Below are 19,117 nucleotides of genomic sequence, written 5' to 3' on the forward strand. Positions count from 1 at the left end.
GCCTTTATATACCTGTGCACAGCAGCAGCCCCTTCAGTCTGCTGCTGGACAGCCAGCAGCAGCAGCAGCAGCAGGAGAGGTATGTAATCAGGAGCCCTCCTGCTAAGGGTAGACAGCTGCTCGTTCCACCCCACCCCCCGCCTTAATTGGTTCTCCTCCCTTCCAACGGTGTTGAGGCGGGTGGGAACAGCAGGGGGTGAAGGTGCTGTGTTTAAAGAGGTGGAGTTATGCAGATCTAAAACGCGTGGATTGCAGCAGCAGCAAGCCGAAAAGTGCAGGCATGTAAGGGATCTAGAGGTTGACAACATGTCTTCTTAACGGGAGTCCAGGAGCTCATCTCCACAAATGGACTTTTTAGGATCCTTGGGTGGCTCCGTAGTTTGAAACCAATTCTGGTTATCGCTTCTCGGCCTTTTGGCTAAGATCAAGTGTAGTATCTGTTCTTATCAGTTTAATATCTGATACGTCCCCTATCTGGGGACCATATATTAAATGGATTTTTAGAACAGGGAGATGGAAAAAGAGCTTGCTCTGTCCACTCCACGCATTGACCTGGTATTGCAGTATCTCCAGGACCGGTGCACCCCTTCTTTAATGCAGTTTCTAAAATCAGAAAGAATTGAATTCAATGTTTTTTGTTCATTTTGCTTGTTTGTCGGATTTTGGGATGGACTCTTTGGCTCTGCTTTTCTTCTCCTCATTGGATTTTTCATGTTCAAAGTTGCAGAAGCCAGATTACAAGCTCATTTTGGTTCAACTTCAGCAACTGTGCATTGCATTGCCATGTAATGTGATGCAATGCTATCTTTCTAGCTCTCCCTTTCTACTTCCTTTTGGATAAACAGACATATTAGGCAAGCATTTTGGAGCTTTCACCTAAATAACTACAGGTGGTGAGATAAGCTGCACAATATAATTGACCTTTCAGTATATTGTTGCACACACACCATCTATTTAGCAAATGCCCTTGTTATCAACAGCAGCCTTTTAAACTCACCCGAGCTAACAGGTATGTGCGCTGGTTACACTGCTGCGCTTAAAATTTCTTTTTTGGTTTGCTACAATGCCTTTTCTGAAACGTTGTCTCCTTCTGCTGGAACACTGACTTCTTTCATTTAATGCCTGCAGACTATAAAAGAGAACCCAACCCAAAAAGTTTGGTTGATTAGTCTGTGGCATTCTGTTAAACTGTTGCTTATGGCGGTCTCTGTGAGCTTCTCAGCGACATTCAGCCAGCCAGGTATCCTGCCTGCAGTAGATGGAATGTGGCAATGGAACGCTGGCTGCGCGTGTCATAATAGGCTCTGAGCCTTTATATACCTGTGCACAGCAGCAGCCACCTTCAGTCTGCTGCTGGACAGCCAGCAGCAGCAGCAGCAGCAGGAGAGGTATGTAATCAGGAGCCCTCCTGCTAAGGGTAGACAGCTGCTCGTTCCACCCCACCCCCCGCCTTAATTGGTTCTCCTCCCTTCCAACGGTGTTGAGGCGGGTGGGAACAGCAGGGGGTGAAGGTGCTGTGTTTAAAGAGGTGGAGTTATGCAGATCTAAAACGCGTGGATTGCAGCAGCAGCAAGCCGAAAAGTGCAGGCATGTAAGGGATCTAGAGGTTGACAACATGTCTTCTTAACGGGAGTCCAGGAGCTCATCTCCACAAATGGACTTTTTAGGATCCTTGGGTGGCTCCGTAGTTTGAAACCAATTCTGGTTATCGCTTCTCGGCCTTTTGGCTAAGATCAAGTGTAGTATCTGTTCTTATCAGTTTAATATCTGATACGTCCCCTATCTGGGGACCATATATTAAATGGATTTTTAGAACAGGGAGATGGAAAAAGAGCTTGCTCTGTCCACTCCACGCATTGACCTGGTATTGCAGTATCTCCAGGACCGGTGCACCCCTTCTTTAATGCAGTTTCTAAAATCAGAAAGAATTGAATTCAATGTTTTTTGTTCATTTTGCTTGTTTGTCGGATTTTGGGATGGACTCTTTGGCTCTGCTTTTCTTCTCCTCATTGGATTTTTCATGTTCAAAGTTGCAGAAGCCAGATTACAAGCTCATTTTGGTTCAACTTCAGCAACTGTGCATTGCATTGCCATGTAATGTGATGCAATGCTATCTTTCTAGCTCTCCCTTTCTACTTCCTTTTGGATAAACAGACATATTAGGCAAGCATTTTGGAGCTTTCACCTAAATAACTACAGGTGGTGAGATAAGCTGCACAATATAATTGACCTTTCAGTATATTGTTGCACACACACCATCTATTTAGCAAATGCCCTTGTTATCAACAGCAGCCTTTTAAACTCACCCGAGCTAACAGGTATGTGCGCTGGTTACACTGCTGCGCTTAAAATTTCTTTTTTGGTTTGCTACAATGCCTTTTCTGAAACGTTGTCTCCTTCTGCTGGAACACTGACTTCTTTCATTTAATGCCTGCAGACTATAAAAGAGAACCCAACCCAAAAAGTTTGGTTGATTAGTCTGTGGCATTCTGTTAAACTGTTGCTTATGGCGGTCTCTGTGAGCTTCTCAGCGACATTCAGCCAGCCAGGTATCCTGCCTGCAGTAGATGGAATGTGGCAATGGAACGCTGGCTGCGCGTGTCATAATAGGCTCTGAGCCTTTATATACCTGTGCACAGCAGCAGCCACCTTCAGTCTGCTGCTGGACAGCCAGCAGCAGCAGCAGCAGCAGGAGAGGTATGTAATCAGGAGCCCTCCTGCTAAGGGTAGACAGCTGCTCGTTCCACCCCACCCCCCGCCTTAATTGGTTCTCCTCCCTTCCAACGGTGTTGAGGCGGGTGGGAACAGCAGGGGGTGAAGGTGCTGTGTTTAAAGAGGTGGAGTTATGCAGATCTAAAACGCGTGGATTGCAGCAGCAGCAAGCCGAAAAGTGCAGGCATGTAAGGGATCTAGAGGTTGACAACATGTCTTCTTAACGGGAGTCCAGGAGCTCATCTCCACAAATGGACTTTTTAGGATCCTTGGGTGGCTCCGTAGTTTGAAACCAATTCTGGTTATCGCTTCTCGGCCTTTTGGCTAAGATCAAGTGTAGTATCTGTTCTTATCAGTTTAATATCTGATACGTCCCCTATCTGGGGACCATATATTAAATGGATTTTTAGAACAGGGAGATGGAAAAAGAGCTTGCTCTGTCCACTCCACGCATTGACCTGGTATTGCAGTATCTCCAGGACCGGTGCACCCCTTCTTTAATGCAGTTTCTAAAATCAGAAAGAATTGAATTCAATGTTTTTTGTTCATTTTGCTTGTTTGTCGGATTTTGGGATGGACTCTTTGGCTCTGCTTTTCTTCTCCTCATTGGATTTTTCATGTTCAAAGTTGCAGAAGCCAGATTACAAGCTCATTTTGGTTCAACTTCAGCAACTGTGCATTGCATTGCCATGTAATGTGATGCAATGCTATCTTTCTAGCTCTCCCTTTCTACTTCCTTTTGGATAAACAGACATATTAGGCAAGCATTTTGGAGCTTTCACCTAAATAACTACAGGTGGTGAGATAAGCTGCACAATATAATTGACCTTTCAGTATATTGTTGCACACACACCATCTATTTAGCAAATGCCCTTGTTATCAACAGCAGCCTTTTAAACTCACCCGAGCTAACAGGTATGTGCGCTGGTTACACTGCTGCGCTTAAAATTTCTTTTTTGGTTTGCTACAATGCCTTTTCTGAAACGTTGTCTCCTTCTGCTGGAACACTGACTTCTTTCATTTAATGCCTGCAGACTATAAAAGAGAACCCAACCCAAAAAGTTTGGTTGATTAGTCTGTGGCATTCTGTTAAACTGTTGCTTATGGCGGTCTCTGTGAGCTTCTCAGCGACATTCAGCCAGCCAGGTATCCTGCCTGCAGTAGATGGAATGTGGCAATGGAACGCTGGCTGCGCGTGTCATAATAGGCTCTGAGCCTTTATATACCTGTGCACAGCAGCAGCCACCTTCAGTCTGCTGCTGGACAGCCAGCAGCAGCAGCAGCAGCAGGAGAGGTATGTAATCAGGAGCCCTCCTGCTAAGGGTAGACAGCTGCTCGTTCCACCCCACCCCCCGCCTTAATTGGTTCTCCTCCCTTCCAACGGTGTTGAGGCGGGTGGGAACAGCAGGGGGTGAAGGTGCTGTGTTTAAAGAGGTGGAGTTATGCAGATCTAAAACGCGTGGATTGCAGCAGCAGCAAGCCGAAAAGTGCAGGCATGTAAGGGATCTAGAGGTTGACAACATGTCTTCTTAACGGGAGTCCAGGAGCTCATCTCCACAAATGGACTTTTTAGGATCCTTGGGTGGCTCCGTAGTTTGAAACCAATTCTGGTTATCGCTTCTCGGCCTTTTGGCTAAGATCAAGTGTAGTATCTGTTCTTATCAGTTTAATATCTGATACGTCCCCTATCTGGGGACCATATATTAAATGGATTTTTAGAACAGGGAGATGGAAAAAGAGCTTGCTCTGTCCACTCCACGCATTGACCTGGTATTGCAGTATCTCCAGGACCGGTGCACCCCTTCTTTAATGCAGTTTCTAAAATCAGAAAGAATTGAATTCAATGTTTTTTGTTCATTTTGCTTGTTTGTCGGATTTTGGGATGGACTCTTTGGCTCTGCTTTTCTTCTCCTCATTGGATTTTTCATGTTCAAAGTTGCAGAAGCCAGATTACAAGCTCATTTTGGTTCAACTTCAGCAACTGTGCATTGCATTGCCATGTAATGTGATGCAATGCTATCTTTCTAGCTCTCCCTTTCTACTTCCTTTTGGATAAACAGACATATTAGGCAAGCATTTTGGAGCTTTCACCTAAATAACTACAGGTGGTGAGATAAGCTGCACAATATAATTGACCTTTCAGTATATTGTTGCACACACACCATCTATTTAGCAAATGCCCTTGTTATCAACAGCAGCCTTTTAAACTCACCCGAGCTAACAGGTATGTGCGCTGGTTACACTGCTGCGCTTAAAATTTCTTTTTTGGTTTGCTACAATGCCTTTTCTGAAACGTTGTCTCCTTCTGCTGGAACACTGACTTCTTTCATTTAATGCCTGCAGACTATAAAAGAGAACCCAACCCAAAAAGTTTGGTTGATTAGTCTGTGGCATTCTGTTAAACTGTTGCTTATGGCGGTCTCTGTGAGCTTCTCAGCGACATTCAGCCAGCCAGGTATCCTGCCTGCAGTAGATGGAATGTGGCAATGGAACGCTGGCTGCGCGTGTCATAATAGGCTCTGAGCCTTTATATACCTGTGCACAGCAGCAGCCACCTTCAGTCTGCTGCTGGACAGCCAGCAGCAGCAGCAGCAGCAGGAGAGGTATGTAATCAGGAGCCCTCCTGCTAAGGGTAGACAGCTGCTCGTTCCACCCCACCCCCCGCCTTAATTGGTTCTCCTCCCTTCCAACGGTGTTGAGGCGGGTGGGAACAGCAGGGGGTGAAGGTGCTGTGTTTAAAGAGGTGGAGTTATGCAGATCTAAAACGCGTGGATTGCAGCAGCAGCAAGCCGAAAAGTGCAGGCATGTAAGGGATCTAGAGGTTGACAACATGTCTTCTTAACGGGAGTCCAGGAGCTCATCTCCACAAATGGACTTTTTAGGATCCTTGGGTGGCTCCGTAGTTTGAAACCAATTCTGGTTATCGCTTCTCGGCCTTTTGGCTAAGATCAAGTGTAGTATCTGTTCTTATCAGTTTAATATCTGATACGTCCCCTATCTGGGGACCATATATTAAATGGATTTTTAGAACAGGGAGATGGAAAAAGAGCTTGCTCTGTCCACTCCACGCATTGACCTGGTATTGCAGTATCTCCAGGACCGGTGCACCCCTTCTTTAATGCAGTTTCTAAAATCAGAAAGAATTGAATTCAATGTTTTTTGTTCATTTTGCTTGTTTGTCGGATTTTGGGATGGACTCTTTGGCTCTGCTTTTCTTCTCCTCATTGGATTTTTCATGTTCAAAGTTGCAGAAGCCAGATTACAAGCTCATTTTGGTTCAACTTCAGCAACTGTGCATTGCATTGCCATGTAATGTGATGCAATGCTATCTTTCTAGCTCTCCCTTTCTACTTCCTTTTGGATAAACAGACATATTAGGCAAGCATTTTGGAGCTTTCACCTAAATAACTACAGGTGGTGAGATAAGCTGCACAATATAATTGACCTTTCAGTATATTGTTGCACACACACCATCTATTTAGCAAATGCCCTTGTTATCAACAGCAGCCTTTTAAACTCACCCGAGCTAACAGGTATGTGCGCTGGTTACACTGCTGCGCTTAAAATTTCTTTTTTGGTTTGCTACAATGCCTTTTCTGAAACGTTGTCTCCTTCTGCTGGAACACTGACTTCTTTCATTTAATGCCTGCAGACTATAAAAGAGAACCCAACCCAAAAAGTTTGGTTGATTAGTCTGTGGCATTCTGTTAAACTGTTGCTTATGGCGGTCTCTGTGAGCTTCTCAGCGACATTCAGCCAGCCAGGTATCCTGCCTGCAGTAGATGGAATGTGGCAATGGAACGCTGGCTGCGCGTGTCATAATAGGCTCTGAGCCTTTATATACCTGTGCACAGCAGCAGCCACCTTCAGTCTGCTGCTGGACAGCCAGCAGCAGCAGCAGCAGCAGGAGAGGTATGTAATCAGGAGCCCTCCTGCTAAGGGTAGACAGCTGCTCGTTCCACCCCACCCCCCGCCTTAATTGGTTCTCTCTCCCTTCCAACGGTGTTGAGGCGGGTGGGAACAGCAGGGGGTGAAGGTGCTGTGTTTAAAGAGGTGGAGTTATGCAGATCTAAAACGCGTGGATTGCAGCAGCAGCAAGCCGAAAAGTGCAGGCATGTAAGGGATCTAGAGGTTGACAACATGTCTTCTTAACGGGAGTCCAGGAGCTCATCTCCACAAATGGACTTTTTAGGATCCTTGGGTGGCTCCGTAGTTTGAAACCAATTCTGGTTATCGCTTCTCGGCCTTTTGGCTAAGATCAAGTGTAGTATCTGTTCTTATCAGTTTAATATCTGATACGTCCCCTATCTGGGGACCATATATTAAATGGATTTTTAGAACAGGGAGATGGAAAAAGAGCTTGCTCTGTCCACTCCACGCATTGACCTGGTATTGCAGTATCTCCAGGACCGGTGCACCCCTTCTTTAATGCAGTTTCTAAAATCAGAAAGAATTGAATTCAATGTTTTTTGTTCATTTTGCTTGTTTGTCGGATTTTGGGATGGACTCTTTGGCTCTGCTTTTCTTCTCCTCATTGGATTTTTCATGTTCAAAGTTGCAGAAGCCAGATTACAAGCTCATTTTGGTTCAACTTCAGCAACTGTGCATTGCATTGCCATGTAATGTGATGCAATGCTATCTTTCTAGCTCTCCCTTTCTACTTCCTTTTGGATAAACAGACATATTAGGCAAGCATTTTGGAGCTTTCACCTAAATAACTACAGGTGGTGAGATAAGCTGCACAATATAATTGACCTTTCAGTATATTGTTGCACACACACCATCTATTTAGCAAATGCCCTTGTTATCAACAGCAGCCTTTTAAACTCACCCGAGCTAACAGGTATGTGCGCTGGTTACACTGCTGCGCTTAAAATTTCTTTTTTGGTTTGCTACAATGCCTTTTCTGAAACGTTGTCTCCTTCTGCTGGAACACTGACTTCTTTCATTTAATGCCTGCAGACTATAAAAGAGAACCCAACCCAAAAAGTTTGGTTGATTAGTCTGTGGCATTCTGTTAAACTGTTGCTTATGGCGGTCTCTGTGAGCTTCTCAGCGACATTCAGCCAGCCAGGTATCCTGCCTGCAGTAGATGGAATGTGGCAATGGAACGCTGGCTGCGCGTGTCATAATAGGCTCTGAGCCTTTATATACCTGTGCACAGCAGCAGCCACCTTCAGTCTGCTGCTGGACAGCCAGCAGCAGCAGCAGCAGCAGGAGAGGTATGTAATCAGGAGCCCTCCTGCTAAGGGTAGACAGCTGCTCGTTCCACCCCACCCCCCGCCTTAATTGGTTCTCCTCCCTTCCAACGGTGTTGAGGCGGGTGGGAACAGCAGGGGGTGAAGGTGCTGTGTTTAAAGAGGTGGAGTTATGCAGATCTAAAACGCGTGGATTGCAGCAGCAGCAAGCCGAAAAGTGCAGGCATGTAAGGGATCTAGAGGTTGACAACATGTCTTCTTAACGGGAGTCCAGGAGCTCATCTCCACAAATGGACTTTTTAGGATCCTTGGGTGGCTCCGTAGTTTGAAACCAATTCTGGTTATCGCTTCTCGGCCTTTTGGCTAAGATCAAGTGTAGTATCTGTTCTTATCAGTTTAATATCTGATACGTCCCCTATCTGGGGACCATATATTAAATGGATTTTTAGAACAGGGAGATGGAAAAAGAGCTTGCTCTGTCCACTCCACGCATTGACCTGGTATTGCAGTATCTCCAGGACCGGTGCACCCCTTCTTTAATGCAGTTTCTAAAATCAGAAAGAATTGAATTCAATGTTTTTTGTTCATTTTGCTTGTTTGTCGGATTTTGGGATGGACTCTTTGGCTCTGCTTTTCTTCTCCTCATTGGATTTTTCATGTTCAAAGTTGCAGAAGCCAGATTACAAGCTCATTTTGGTTCAACTTCAGCAACTGTGCATTGCATTGCCATGTAATGTGATGCAATGCTATCTTTCTAGCTCTCCCTTTCTACTTCCTTTTGGATAAACAGACATATTAGGCAAGCATTTTGGAGCTTTCACCTAAATAACTACAGGTGGTGAGATAAGCTGCACAATATAATTGACCTTTCAGTATATTGTTGCACACACACCATCTATTTAGCAAATGCCCTTGTTATCAACAGCAGCCTTTTAAACTCACCCGAGCTAACAGGTATGTGCGCTGGTTACACTGCTGCGCTTAAAATTTCTTTTTTGGTTTGCTACAATGCCTTTTCTGAAACGTTGTCTCCTTCTGCTGGAACACTGACTTCTTTCATTTAATGCCTGCAGACTATAAAAGAGAACCCAACCCAAAAAGTTTGGTTGATTAGTCTGTGGCATTCTGTTAAACTGTTGCTTATGGCGGTCTCTGTGAGCTTCTCAGCGACATTCAGCCAGCCAGGTATCCTGCCTGCAGTAGATGGAATGTGGCAATGGAACGCTGGCTGCGCGTGTCATAATAGGCTCTGAGCCTTTATATACCTGTGCACAGCAGCAGCCACCTTCAGTCTGCTGCTGGACAGCCAGCAGCAGCAGCAGCAGCAGGAGAGGTATGTAATCAGGAGCCCTCCTGCTAAGGGTAGACAGCTGCTCGTTCCACCCCACCCCCCGCCTTAATTGGTTCTCCTCCCTTCCAACGGTGTTGAGGCGGGTGGGAACAGCAGGGGGTGAAGGTGCTGTGTTTAAAGAGGTGGAGTTATGCAGATCTAAAACGCGTGGATTGCAGCAGCAGCAAGCCGAAAAGTGCAGGCATGTAAGGGATCTAGAGGTTGACAACATGTCTTCTTAACGGGAGTCCAGGAGCTCATCTCCACAAATGGACTTTTTAGGATCCTTGGGTGGCTCCGTAGTTTGAAACCAATTCTGGTTATCGCTTCTCGGCCTTTTGGCTAAGATCAAGTGTAGTATCTGTTCTTATCAGTTTAATATCTGATACGTCCCCTATCTGGGGACCATATATTAAATGGATTTTTAGAACAGGGAGATGGAAAAAGAGCTTGCTCTGTCCACTCCACGCATTGACCTGGTATTGCAGTATCTCCAGGACCGGTGCACCCCTTCTTTAATGCAGTTTCTAAAATCAGAAAGAATTGAATTCAATGTTTTTTGTTCATTTTGCTTGTTTGTCGGATTTTGGGATGGACTCTTTGGCTCTGCTTTTCTTCTCCTCATTGGATTTTTCATGTTCAAAGTTGCAGAAGCCAGATTACAAGCTCATTTTGGTTCAACTTCAGCAACTGTGCATTGCATTGCCATGTAATGTGATGCAATGCTATCTTTCTAGCTCTCCCTTTCTACTTCCTTTTGGATAAACAGACATATTAGGCAAGCATTTTGGAGCTTTCACCTAAATAACTACAGGTGGTGAGATAAGCTGCACAATATAATTGACCTTTCAGTATATTGTTGCACACACACCATCTATTTAGCAAATGCCCTTGTTATCAACAGCAGCCTTTTAAACTCACCCGAGCTAACAGGTATGTGCGCTGGTTACACTGCTGCGCTTAAAATTTCTTTTTTGGTTTGCTACAATGCCTTTTCTGAAACGTTGTCTCCTTCTGCTGGAACACTGACTTCTTTCATTTAATGCCTGCAGACTATAAAAGAGAACCCAACCCAAAAAGTTTGGTTGATTAGTCTGTGGCATTCTGTTAAACTGTTGCTTATGGCGGTCTCTGTGAGCTTCTCAGCGACATTCAGCCAGCCAGGTATCTGCCTGCAGTAGATGGAATGTGGCAATGGAACGCTGGCTGCGCGTGTCATAATAGGCTCTGAGCCTTTATATACCTGTGCACAGCAGCAGCCACCTTCAGTCTGCTGCTGGACAGCCAGCAGCAGCAGCAGCAGCAGGAGAGGTATGTAATCAGGAGCCCTCCTGCTAAGGGTAGACAGCTGCTCGTTCCACCCCACCCCCCGCCTTAATTGGTTCTCCTCCCTTCCAACGGTGTTGAGGCGGGTGGGAACAGCAGGGGGTGAAGGTGCTGTGTTTAAAGAGGTGGAGTTATGCAGATCTAAAACGCGTGGATTGCAGCAGCAGCAAGCCGAAAAGTGCAGGCATGTAAGGGATCTAGAGGTTGACAACATGTCTTCTTAACGGGAGTCCAGGAGCTCATCTCCACAAATGGACTTTTTAGGATCCTTGGGTGGCTCCGTAGTTTGAAACCAATTCTGGTTATCGCTTCTCGGCCTTTTGGCTAAGATCAAGTGTAGTATCTGTTCTTATCAGTTTAATATCTGATACGTCCCCTATCTGGGGACCATATATTAAATGGATTTTTAGAACAGGGAGATGGAAAAAGAGCTTGCTCTGTCCACTCCACGCATTGACCTGGTATTGCAGTATCTCCAGGACCGGTGCACCCCTTCTTTAATGCAGTTTCTAAAATCAGAAAGAATTGAATTCAATGTTTTTTGTTCATTTTGCTTGTTTGTCGGATTTTGGGATGGACTCTTTGGCTCTGCTTTTCTTCTCCTCATTGGATTTTCATGTTCAAAGTTGCAGAAGCCAGATTACAAGCTCATTTTGGTTCAACTTCAGCAACTGTGCATTGCATTGCCATGTAATGTGATGCAATGCTATCTTTCTAGCTCTCCCTTTCTACTTCCTTTTGGATAAACAGACATATTAGGCAAGCATTTTGGAGCTTTCACCTAAATAACTACAGGTGGTGAGATAAGCTGCACAATATAATTGACCTTTCAGTATATTGTTGCACACACACCATCTATTTAGCAAATTGCCCTTGTTATCAACAGCAGCCTTTTAAACTCACCCGAGCTAACAGGTATGTGCGCTGGTTTGCTGCGCTTAAAATTTCTTTTTTGGTTTGCTACAATGCCTTTTCTGAAACGTTGTCTCCTTCTGCTGGAACACTGACTTCTTTCATTTAATGCCTGCAGACTATAAAAGAGAACCCAACCCAAAAAGTTTGGTTGATTAGTCTGTGGCATTCTGTTAAACTGTTGCTTATGGCGGTCTCTGTGAGCTTCTCAGCGACATTCAGCCAGCCAGGTATCCTGCCTGCAGTAGATGGAATGTGGCAATGGAACGCTGGCTGCGCGTGTCATAATAGGCTCTGAGCCTTTATATACCTGTGCACAGCAGCAGCCACCTTCAGTCTGCTGCTGGACAGCCAGCAGCAGCAGCAGCAGCAGGAGAGGTATGTAATCAGGAGCCCTCCTGCTAAGGGTAGACAGCTGCTCGTTCCACCCCACCCCCCGCCTTAATTGGTTCTCCTCCCTTCCAACGGTGTTGAGGCGGGTGGGAACAGCAGGGGGTGAAGGTGCTGTGTTTAAAGAGGTGGAGTTATGCAGATCTAAAACGCGTGGATTGCAGCAGCAGCAAGCCGAAAAGTGCAGGCATGTAAGGGATCTAGAGGTTGACAACATGTCTTCTTAACGGGAGTCCAGGAGCTCATCTCCACAAATGGACTTTTTAGGATCCTTGGGTGGCTCCGTAGTTTGAAACCAATTCTGGTTATCGCTTCTCGGCCTTTTGGCTAAGATCAAGTGTAGTATCTGTTCTTATCAGTTTAATATCTGATACGTCCCCTATCTGGGGACCATATATTAAATGGATTTTTAGAACAGGGAGATGGAAAAAGAGCTTGCTCTGTCCACTCCACGCATTGACCTGGTATTGCAGTATCTCCAGGACCGGTGCACCCCTTCTTTAATGCAGTTTCTAAAATCAGAAAGAATTGAATTCAATGTTTTTTGTTCATTTTGCTTGTTTGTCGGATTTTGGGATGGACTCTTTGGCTCTGCTTTTCTTCTCCTCATTGGATTTTTCATGTTCAAAGTTGCAGAAGCCAGATTACAAGCTCATTTTGGTTCAACTTCAGCAACTGTGCATTGCATTGCCATGTAATGTGATGCAATGCTATCTTTCTAGCTCTCCCTTTCTACTTCCTTTTGGATAAACAGACATATTAGGCAAGCATTTTGGAGCTTTCACCTAAATAACTACAGGTGGTGAGATAAGCTGCACAATATAATTGACCTTTCAGTATATTGTTGCACACACACCATCTATTTAGCAAATGCCCTTGTTATCAACAGCAGCCTTTTAAACTCACCCGAGCTAACAGGTATGTGCGCTGGTTACACTGCTGCGCTTAAAATTTCTTTTTTGGTTTGCTACAATGCCTTTTCTGAAACGTTGTCTCCTTCTGCTGGAACACTGACTTCTTTCATTTAATGCCTGCAGACTATAAAAGAGAACCCAACCCAAAAAGTTTGGTTGATTAGTCTGTGGCATTCTGTTAAACTGTTGCTTATGGCGGTCTCTGTGAGCTTCTCAGCGACATTCAGCCAGCCAGGTATCCTGCCTGCAGTAGATGGAATGTGGCAATGGAACGCTGGCTGCGCGTGTCATAATAGGCTCTGAGCCTTTATATACCTGTGCACAGCAGCAGCCACCTTCAGTCTGCTGCTGGACAGCCAGCAGCAGCAGCAGCAGCAGGAGAGGTATGTAATCAGGAGCCCTCCTGCTAAGGGTAGACAGCTGCTCGTTCCACCCCACCCCCCGCCTTAATTGGTTCTCCTCCCTTCCAACGGTGTTGAGGCGGGTGGGAACAGCAGGGGGTGAAGGTGCTGTGTTTAAAGAGGTGGAGTTATGCAGATCTAAAACGCGTGGATTGCAGCAGCAGCAAGCCGAAAAGTGCAGGCATGTAAGGGATCTAGAGGTTGACAACATGTCTTCTTAACGGGAGTCCAGGAGCTCATCTCCACAAATGGACTTTTTAGGATCCTTGGGTGGCTCCGTAGTTTGAAACCAATTCTGGTTATCGCTTCTCGGCCTTTTGGCTAAGATCAAGTGTAGTATCTGTTCTTATCAGTTTAATATCTGATACGTCCCCTATCTGGGGACCATATATTAAATGGATTTTTAGAACAGGGAGATGGAAAAAGAGCTTGCTCTGTCCACTCCACGCATTGACCTGGTATTGCAGTATCTCCAGGACCGGTGCACCCCTTCTTTAATGCAGTTTCTAAAATCAGAAAGAATTGAATTCAATGTTTTTTGTTCATTTTGCTTGTTTGTCGGATTTTGGGATGGACTCTTTGGCTCTGCTTTTCTTCTCCTCATTGGATTTTTCATGTTCAAAGTTGCAGAAGCCAGATTACAAGCTCATTTTGGTTCAACTTCAGCAACTGTGCATTGCATTGCCATGTAATGTGATGCAATGCTATCTTTCTAGCTCTCCCTTTCTACTTCCTTTTGGATAAACAGACATATTAGGCAAGCATTTTGGAGCTTTCACCTAAATAACTACAGGTGGTGAGATAAGCTGCACAATATAATTGACCTTTCAGTATATTGTTGCACACACACCATCTATTTAGCAAATGCCCTTGTTATCAACAGCAGCCTTTTAAACTCACCCGAGCTAACAGGTATGTGCGCTGGTTACACTGCTGCGCTTAAAATTTCTTTTTTGGTTTGCTACAATGCCTTTTCTGAAACGTTGTCTCCTTCTGCTGGAACACTGACTTCTTTCATTTAATGCCTGCAGACTATAAAAGAGAACCCAACCCAAAAAGTTTGGTTGATTAGTCTGTGGCATTCTGTTAAACTGTTGCTTATGGCGGTCTCTGTGAGCTTCTCAGCGACATTCAGCCAGCCAGGTATCCTGCCTGCAGTAGATGGAATGTGGCAATGGAACGCTGGCTGCGCGTGTCATAATAGGCTCTGAGCCTTTATATACCTGTGCACAGCAGCAGCCACCTTCAGTCTGCTGCTGGACAGCCAGCAGCAGCAGCAGCAGCAGGAGAGGTATGTAATCAGGAGCCCTCCTGCTAAGGGTAGACAGCTGCTCGTTCCACCCCACCCCCCGCCTTAATTGGTTCTCCTCCCTTCCAACGGTGTTGAGGCGGGTGGGAACAGCAGGGGGTGAAGGTGCTGTGTTTAAAGAGGTGGAGTTATGCAGATCTAAAACGCGTGGATTGCAGCAGCAGCAAGCCGAAAAGTGCAGGCATGTAAGGGATCTAGAGGTTGACAACATGTCTTCTTAACGGGAGTCCAGGAGCTCATCTCCACAAATGGACTTTTTAGGATCCTTGGGTGGCTCCGTAGTTTGAAACCAATTCTGGTTATCGCTTCTCGGCCTTTTGGCTAAGATCAAGTGTAGTATCTGTTCTTATCAGTTTAATATCTGATACGTCCCCTATCTGGGGACCATATATTAAATGGATTTTTAGAACAGGGAGATGGAAAAAGAGCTTGCTCTGTCCACTCCACGCATTGACCTGGTATTGCAGTATCTCCAGGACCGGTGCACCCCTTCTTTAATGCAGTTTCTAAAATCAGAAAGAATTGAATTCAATGTTTTTTGTTCATTTTGCTTGTTTGTCGGATTTTGGGATGGACTCTTTGGCTCTGCTTTTCTTCTCCTCATTGGATTTTTCATGTTCAAAGTTGCAGAAGCCAGATTACAAGCTCATTTTGGTTCAACTTCAGCAACTGTGCATTGCATTGCCATGTAATGTGATGCAATGCTATCTTTCTAGCTCTCCCTTTCTACTTCCTTTTGGATAAACAGACATATTAGGCAAGCATTTTGGAGCTTTCACCTAAATAACTACAGGTGGTGAGATAAGCTGCACAATATAATTGACCTTTCAGTATATTGTTGCACACACACCATCTATTTAGCAAATGCCCTTGTTATCAACAGCAGCCTTTTAAACTCACCCGAGCTAACAGGTATGTGCGCTGGTTACACTGCTGCGCTTAAAATTTCTTTTTTGGTTTGCTACAATGCCTTTTCTGAAACGTTGTCTCCTTCTGCTGGAACACTGACTTCTTTCATTTAATGCCTGCAGACTATAAAAGAGAACCCAACCCAAAAAGTTTGGTTGATTAGTCTGTGGCATTCTGTTAAACTGTTGCTTATGGCGGTCTCTGTGAGCTTCTCAGCGACATTCAGCCAGCCAGGTATCCTGCCTGCAGTAGATGGAATGTGGCAATGGAACGCTGGCTGCGCGTGTCATAATAGGCTCTGAGCCTTTATATACCTGTGCACAGCAGCAGCCACCTTCAGTCTGCTGCTGGACAGCCAGCAGCAGCAGCAGCAGCAGGAGAGGTATGTAATCAGGAGCCCTCCTGCTAAGGGTAGACAGCTGCTCGTTCCACCCCACCCCCCGCCTTAATTGGTTCTCCTCCCTTCCAACGGTGTTGAGGCGGGTGGGAACAGCAGGGGGTGAAGGTGCTGTGTTTAAAGAGGTGGAGTTATGCAGATCTAAAACGCGTGGATTGCAGCAGCAGCAAGCCGAAAAGTGCAGGCATGTAAGGGATCTAGAGGTTGACAACATGTCTTCTTAACGGGAGTCCAGGAGCTCATCTCCACAAATGGACTTTTTAGGATCCTTGGGTGGCTCCGTAGTTTGAAACCAATTCTGGTTATCGCTTCTCGGCCTTTTGGCTAAGATCAAGTGTAGTATCTGTTCTTATCAGTTTAATATCTGATACGTCCCCTATCTGGGGACCATATATTAAATGGATTTTTAGAACAGGGAGATGGAAAAAGAGCTTGCTCTGTCCACTCCACGCATTGACCTGGTATTGCAGTATCTCCAGGACCGGTGCACCCCTTCTTTAATGCAGTTTCTAAAATCAGAAAGAATTGAATTCAATGTTTTTTGTTCATTTTGCTTGTTTGTCGGATTTTGGGATGGACTCTTTGGCTCTGCTTTTCTTCTCCTCATTGGATTTTTCATGTTCAAAGTTGCAGAAGCCAGATTACAAGCTCATTTTGGTTCAACTTCAGCAACTGTGCATTGCATTGCCATGTAATGTGATGCAATGCTATCTTTCTAGCTCTCCCTTTCTACTTCCTTTTGGATAAACAGACATATTAGGCAAGCATTTTGGAGCTTTCACCTAAATAACTACAGGTGGTGAGATAAGCTGCACAATATAATTGACCTTTCAGTATATTGTTGCACACACACCATCTATTTAGCAAATGCCCTTGTTATCAACAGCAGCCTTTTAAACTCACCCGAGCTAACAGGTATGTGCGCTGGTTACACTGCTGCGCTTAAAATTTCTTTTTTGGTTTGCTACAATGCCTTTTCTGAAACGTTGTCTCCTTCTGCTGGAACACTGACTTCTTTCATTTAATGCCTGCAGACTATAAAAGAGAACCCAACCCAAAAAGTTTGGTTGATTAGTCTGTGGCATTCTGTTAAACTGTTGCTTATGGCGGTCTCTGTGAGCTTCTCAGCGACATTCAGCCAGCCAGGTATCCTGCCTGCAGTAGATGGAATGTGGCAATGGAACGCTGGCTGCGCGTGTCATAATAGGCTCTGAGCCTTTATATACCTGTGCACAGCAGCAGCCACCTTCAGTCTGCTGCTGGACAGCCAGCAGCAGCAGCAGCAGCAGGAGAGGTATGTAATCAGGAGCCCTCCTGCTAAGGGTAGACAGCTGCTCGTTCCACCCCACCCCCCGCCTTAATTGGTTCTCCTCCCTTCCAACGGTGTTGAGGCGGGTGGGAACAGCAGGGGGTGAAGGTGCTGTGTTTAAAGAGGTGGAGTTATGCAGATCTAAAACGCGTGGATTGCAGCAGCAGCAAGCCGAAAAGTGCAGGCATGTAAGGGATCTAGAGGTTGACAACATGTCTTCTTAACGGGAGTCCAGGAGCTCATCTCCACAAATGGACTTTTTAGGATCCTTGGGTGGCTCCGTAGTTTGAAACCAATTCTGGTTATCGCTTCTCGGCCTTTTGGCTAAGATCAAGTGTAGTATCTGTTCTTATCAGTTTAATATCTGATACGTCCCCTATCTGGGGACCATATATTAAATGGATTTTTAGAACAGGGAGATGGAAAAAGAGCTTGCTCTGTCCACTCCACGCATTGACCTGGTATTGCAGTATCTCCAGGACCGGTGCACCCCTTCTTTAATGCAGTTTCTAAAATCAGAAAGAATTGAATTCAATGTTTTTTGTTCATTTTGCTTGTTTGTCGGATTTTGGGATGGACTCTTTGGCTCTGCTTTTCTTCTCCTCATTGGATTTTTCATGTTCAAAGTTGCAGAAGCCAGATTACAAGCTCATTTTGGTTCAACTTCAGCAACTGTGCATTGCATTGCCATGTAATGTGATGCAATGCTATCTTTCTAGCTCTCCCTTTCTACTTCCTTTTGGATAAACAGACATATTAGGCAAGCATTTTGGAGCTTTCACCTAAATAACTACAGGTGGTGAGATAAGCTGCACAATATAATTGACCTTTCAGTATATTGTTGCACACACACCATCTATTTAGCAAATGCCCTTGTTATCAACAGCAGCCTTTTAAACTCACCCGAGCTAACAGGTATGTGCGCTGGTTACACTGCTGCGCTTAAAATTTCTTTTTTGGTTTGCTACAATGCCTTTTCTGAAACGTTGTCTCCTTCTGCTGGAACACTGACTTCTTTCATTTAATGCCTGCAGACTATAAAAGAGAACCCAACCCAAAAAGTTTGGTTGATTAGTCTGTGGCATTCTGTTAAACTGTTGCTTATGGCGGTCTCTGTGAGCTTCTCAGCGACATTCAGCCAGCCAGGTATCCTGCCTGCAGTAGATGGAATGTGGCAATGGAACGCTGGCTGCGCGTGTCATAATAGGCTCTGAGCCTTTATATACCTGTGCACAGCAGCAGCCACCTTCAGTCTGCTGCTGGACAGCCAGCAGCAGCAGCAGCAGCAGGAGAGGTATGTAATCAGGAGCCCTCCTGCTAAGGGTAGACAGCTGCTCGTTCCACCCCACCCCCCGCCTTAATTGGTTCTCCTCCCTTCCAACGGTGTTGAGGCGGGTGGGAACAGCAGGGGGTGAAGGTGCTGTGTTTAAAGAGGTGGAGTTATGCAGATCTAAAACGCGTGGATTGCAGCAGCAGCAAGCCGAAAAGTGCAGGCATGTAAGGGATCTAGAGGTTGACAACATGTCTTCTTAACGGGAGTCCAGGAGCTCATCTCCACAAATGGACTTTTTAGGATCCTTGGGTGGCTCCGTAGTTTGAAACCAATTCTGGTTATCGCTTCTCGGCCTTTTGGCTAAGATCAAGTGTAGTATCTGTTCTTATCAGTTTAATATCTGATACGTCCCCTATCTGGGGACCATATATTAAATGGATTTTTAGAACAGGGAGATGGAAAAAGAGCTTGCTCTGTCCACTCCACGCATTGACCTGGTATTGCAGTATCTCCAGGACCGGTGCACCCCTTCTTTAATGCAGTTTCTAAAATCAGAAAGAATTGAATTCAATGTTTTTTGTTCATTTTGCTTGTTTGTCGGATTTTGGGATGGACTCTTTGGCTCTGCTTTTCTTCTCCTCATTGGATTTTTCATGTTCAAAGTTGCAGAAGCCAGATTACAAGCTCATTTTGGTTCAACTTCAGCAACTGTGCATTGCATTGCCATGTAATGTGAT

General features: G+C 45.2%; 15 non-coding genes across 15 annotated transcripts; all 15 read left to right on the forward strand.

The window, feature by feature from the left end:
• Positions 1–398: 398 nt before the first annotated feature.
• On the forward strand, positions 399–589 carry LOC141239307 (U2 spliceosomal RNA). The gene has a single exon (XR_012304709.1). It is a non-coding gene; the product is annotated as a U2 spliceosomal RNA (small nuclear RNA).
• A 1,118-nt stretch (positions 590–1,707) lies between these two features.
• LOC141239422 (U2 spliceosomal RNA) lies at positions 1,708–1,898 on the forward strand. The gene has a single exon (XR_012304821.1). It is a non-coding gene; the product is annotated as a U2 spliceosomal RNA (small nuclear RNA).
• A 1,118-nt stretch (positions 1,899–3,016) lies between these two features.
• Positions 3,017–3,207, forward strand: LOC141239538 (U2 spliceosomal RNA). The gene has a single exon (XR_012304897.1). It is a non-coding gene; the product is annotated as a U2 spliceosomal RNA (small nuclear RNA).
• A 1,118-nt stretch (positions 3,208–4,325) lies between these two features.
• Positions 4,326–4,516, forward strand: LOC141239083 (U2 spliceosomal RNA). The gene has a single exon (XR_012304493.1). It is a non-coding gene; the product is annotated as a U2 spliceosomal RNA (small nuclear RNA).
• A 1,118-nt stretch (positions 4,517–5,634) lies between these two features.
• LOC141239094 (U2 spliceosomal RNA) lies at positions 5,635–5,825 on the forward strand. Its single transcript, XR_012304504.1, has one exon. It is a non-coding gene; the product is annotated as a U2 spliceosomal RNA (small nuclear RNA).
• A 1,119-nt stretch (positions 5,826–6,944) lies between these two features.
• On the forward strand, positions 6,945–7,135 carry LOC141239105 (U2 spliceosomal RNA). The gene has a single exon (XR_012304515.1). It is a non-coding gene; the product is annotated as a U2 spliceosomal RNA (small nuclear RNA).
• A 1,118-nt stretch (positions 7,136–8,253) lies between these two features.
• Positions 8,254–8,444, forward strand: LOC141239116 (U2 spliceosomal RNA). Its single transcript, XR_012304526.1, has one exon. It is a non-coding gene; the product is annotated as a U2 spliceosomal RNA (small nuclear RNA).
• A 1,118-nt stretch (positions 8,445–9,562) lies between these two features.
• LOC141239128 (U2 spliceosomal RNA) lies at positions 9,563–9,753 on the forward strand. Its single transcript, XR_012304537.1, has one exon. It is a non-coding gene; the product is annotated as a U2 spliceosomal RNA (small nuclear RNA).
• Positions 9,754–10,870: 1,117 nt separating this feature from the next.
• Positions 10,871–11,061, forward strand: LOC141239140 (U2 spliceosomal RNA). Its single transcript, XR_012304548.1, has one exon. It is a non-coding gene; the product is annotated as a U2 spliceosomal RNA (small nuclear RNA).
• Positions 11,062–12,175: 1,114 nt separating this feature from the next.
• On the forward strand, positions 12,176–12,366 carry LOC141239151 (U2 spliceosomal RNA). Its single transcript, XR_012304559.1, has one exon. It is a non-coding gene; the product is annotated as a U2 spliceosomal RNA (small nuclear RNA).
• Positions 12,367–13,484: 1,118 nt separating this feature from the next.
• LOC141239163 (U2 spliceosomal RNA) lies at positions 13,485–13,675 on the forward strand. The gene has a single exon (XR_012304570.1). It is a non-coding gene; the product is annotated as a U2 spliceosomal RNA (small nuclear RNA).
• A 1,118-nt stretch (positions 13,676–14,793) lies between these two features.
• LOC141239175 (U2 spliceosomal RNA) lies at positions 14,794–14,984 on the forward strand. The gene has a single exon (XR_012304581.1). It is a non-coding gene; the product is annotated as a U2 spliceosomal RNA (small nuclear RNA).
• Positions 14,985–16,102: 1,118 nt separating this feature from the next.
• Positions 16,103–16,293, forward strand: LOC141239187 (U2 spliceosomal RNA). Its single transcript, XR_012304592.1, has one exon. It is a non-coding gene; the product is annotated as a U2 spliceosomal RNA (small nuclear RNA).
• Positions 16,294–17,411: 1,118 nt separating this feature from the next.
• On the forward strand, positions 17,412–17,602 carry LOC141239199 (U2 spliceosomal RNA). Its single transcript, XR_012304604.1, has one exon. It is a non-coding gene; the product is annotated as a U2 spliceosomal RNA (small nuclear RNA).
• Positions 17,603–18,720: 1,118 nt separating this feature from the next.
• LOC141239210 (U2 spliceosomal RNA) lies at positions 18,721–18,911 on the forward strand. Its single transcript, XR_012304615.1, has one exon. It is a non-coding gene; the product is annotated as a U2 spliceosomal RNA (small nuclear RNA).
• Positions 18,912–19,117: the final 206 nt, after the last annotated feature.

Source organism: Phyllobates terribilis, unplaced genomic scaffold, assembly GCF_046119375.1.
Source record: "Phyllobates terribilis strain yellow unplaced genomic scaffold, ASM4611937v1 Scaffold_769__1_contigs__length_694716, whole genome shotgun sequence".
Lineage (NCBI taxonomy): Eukaryota > Metazoa > Chordata > Amphibia > Anura > Dendrobatidae > Phyllobates > Phyllobates terribilis.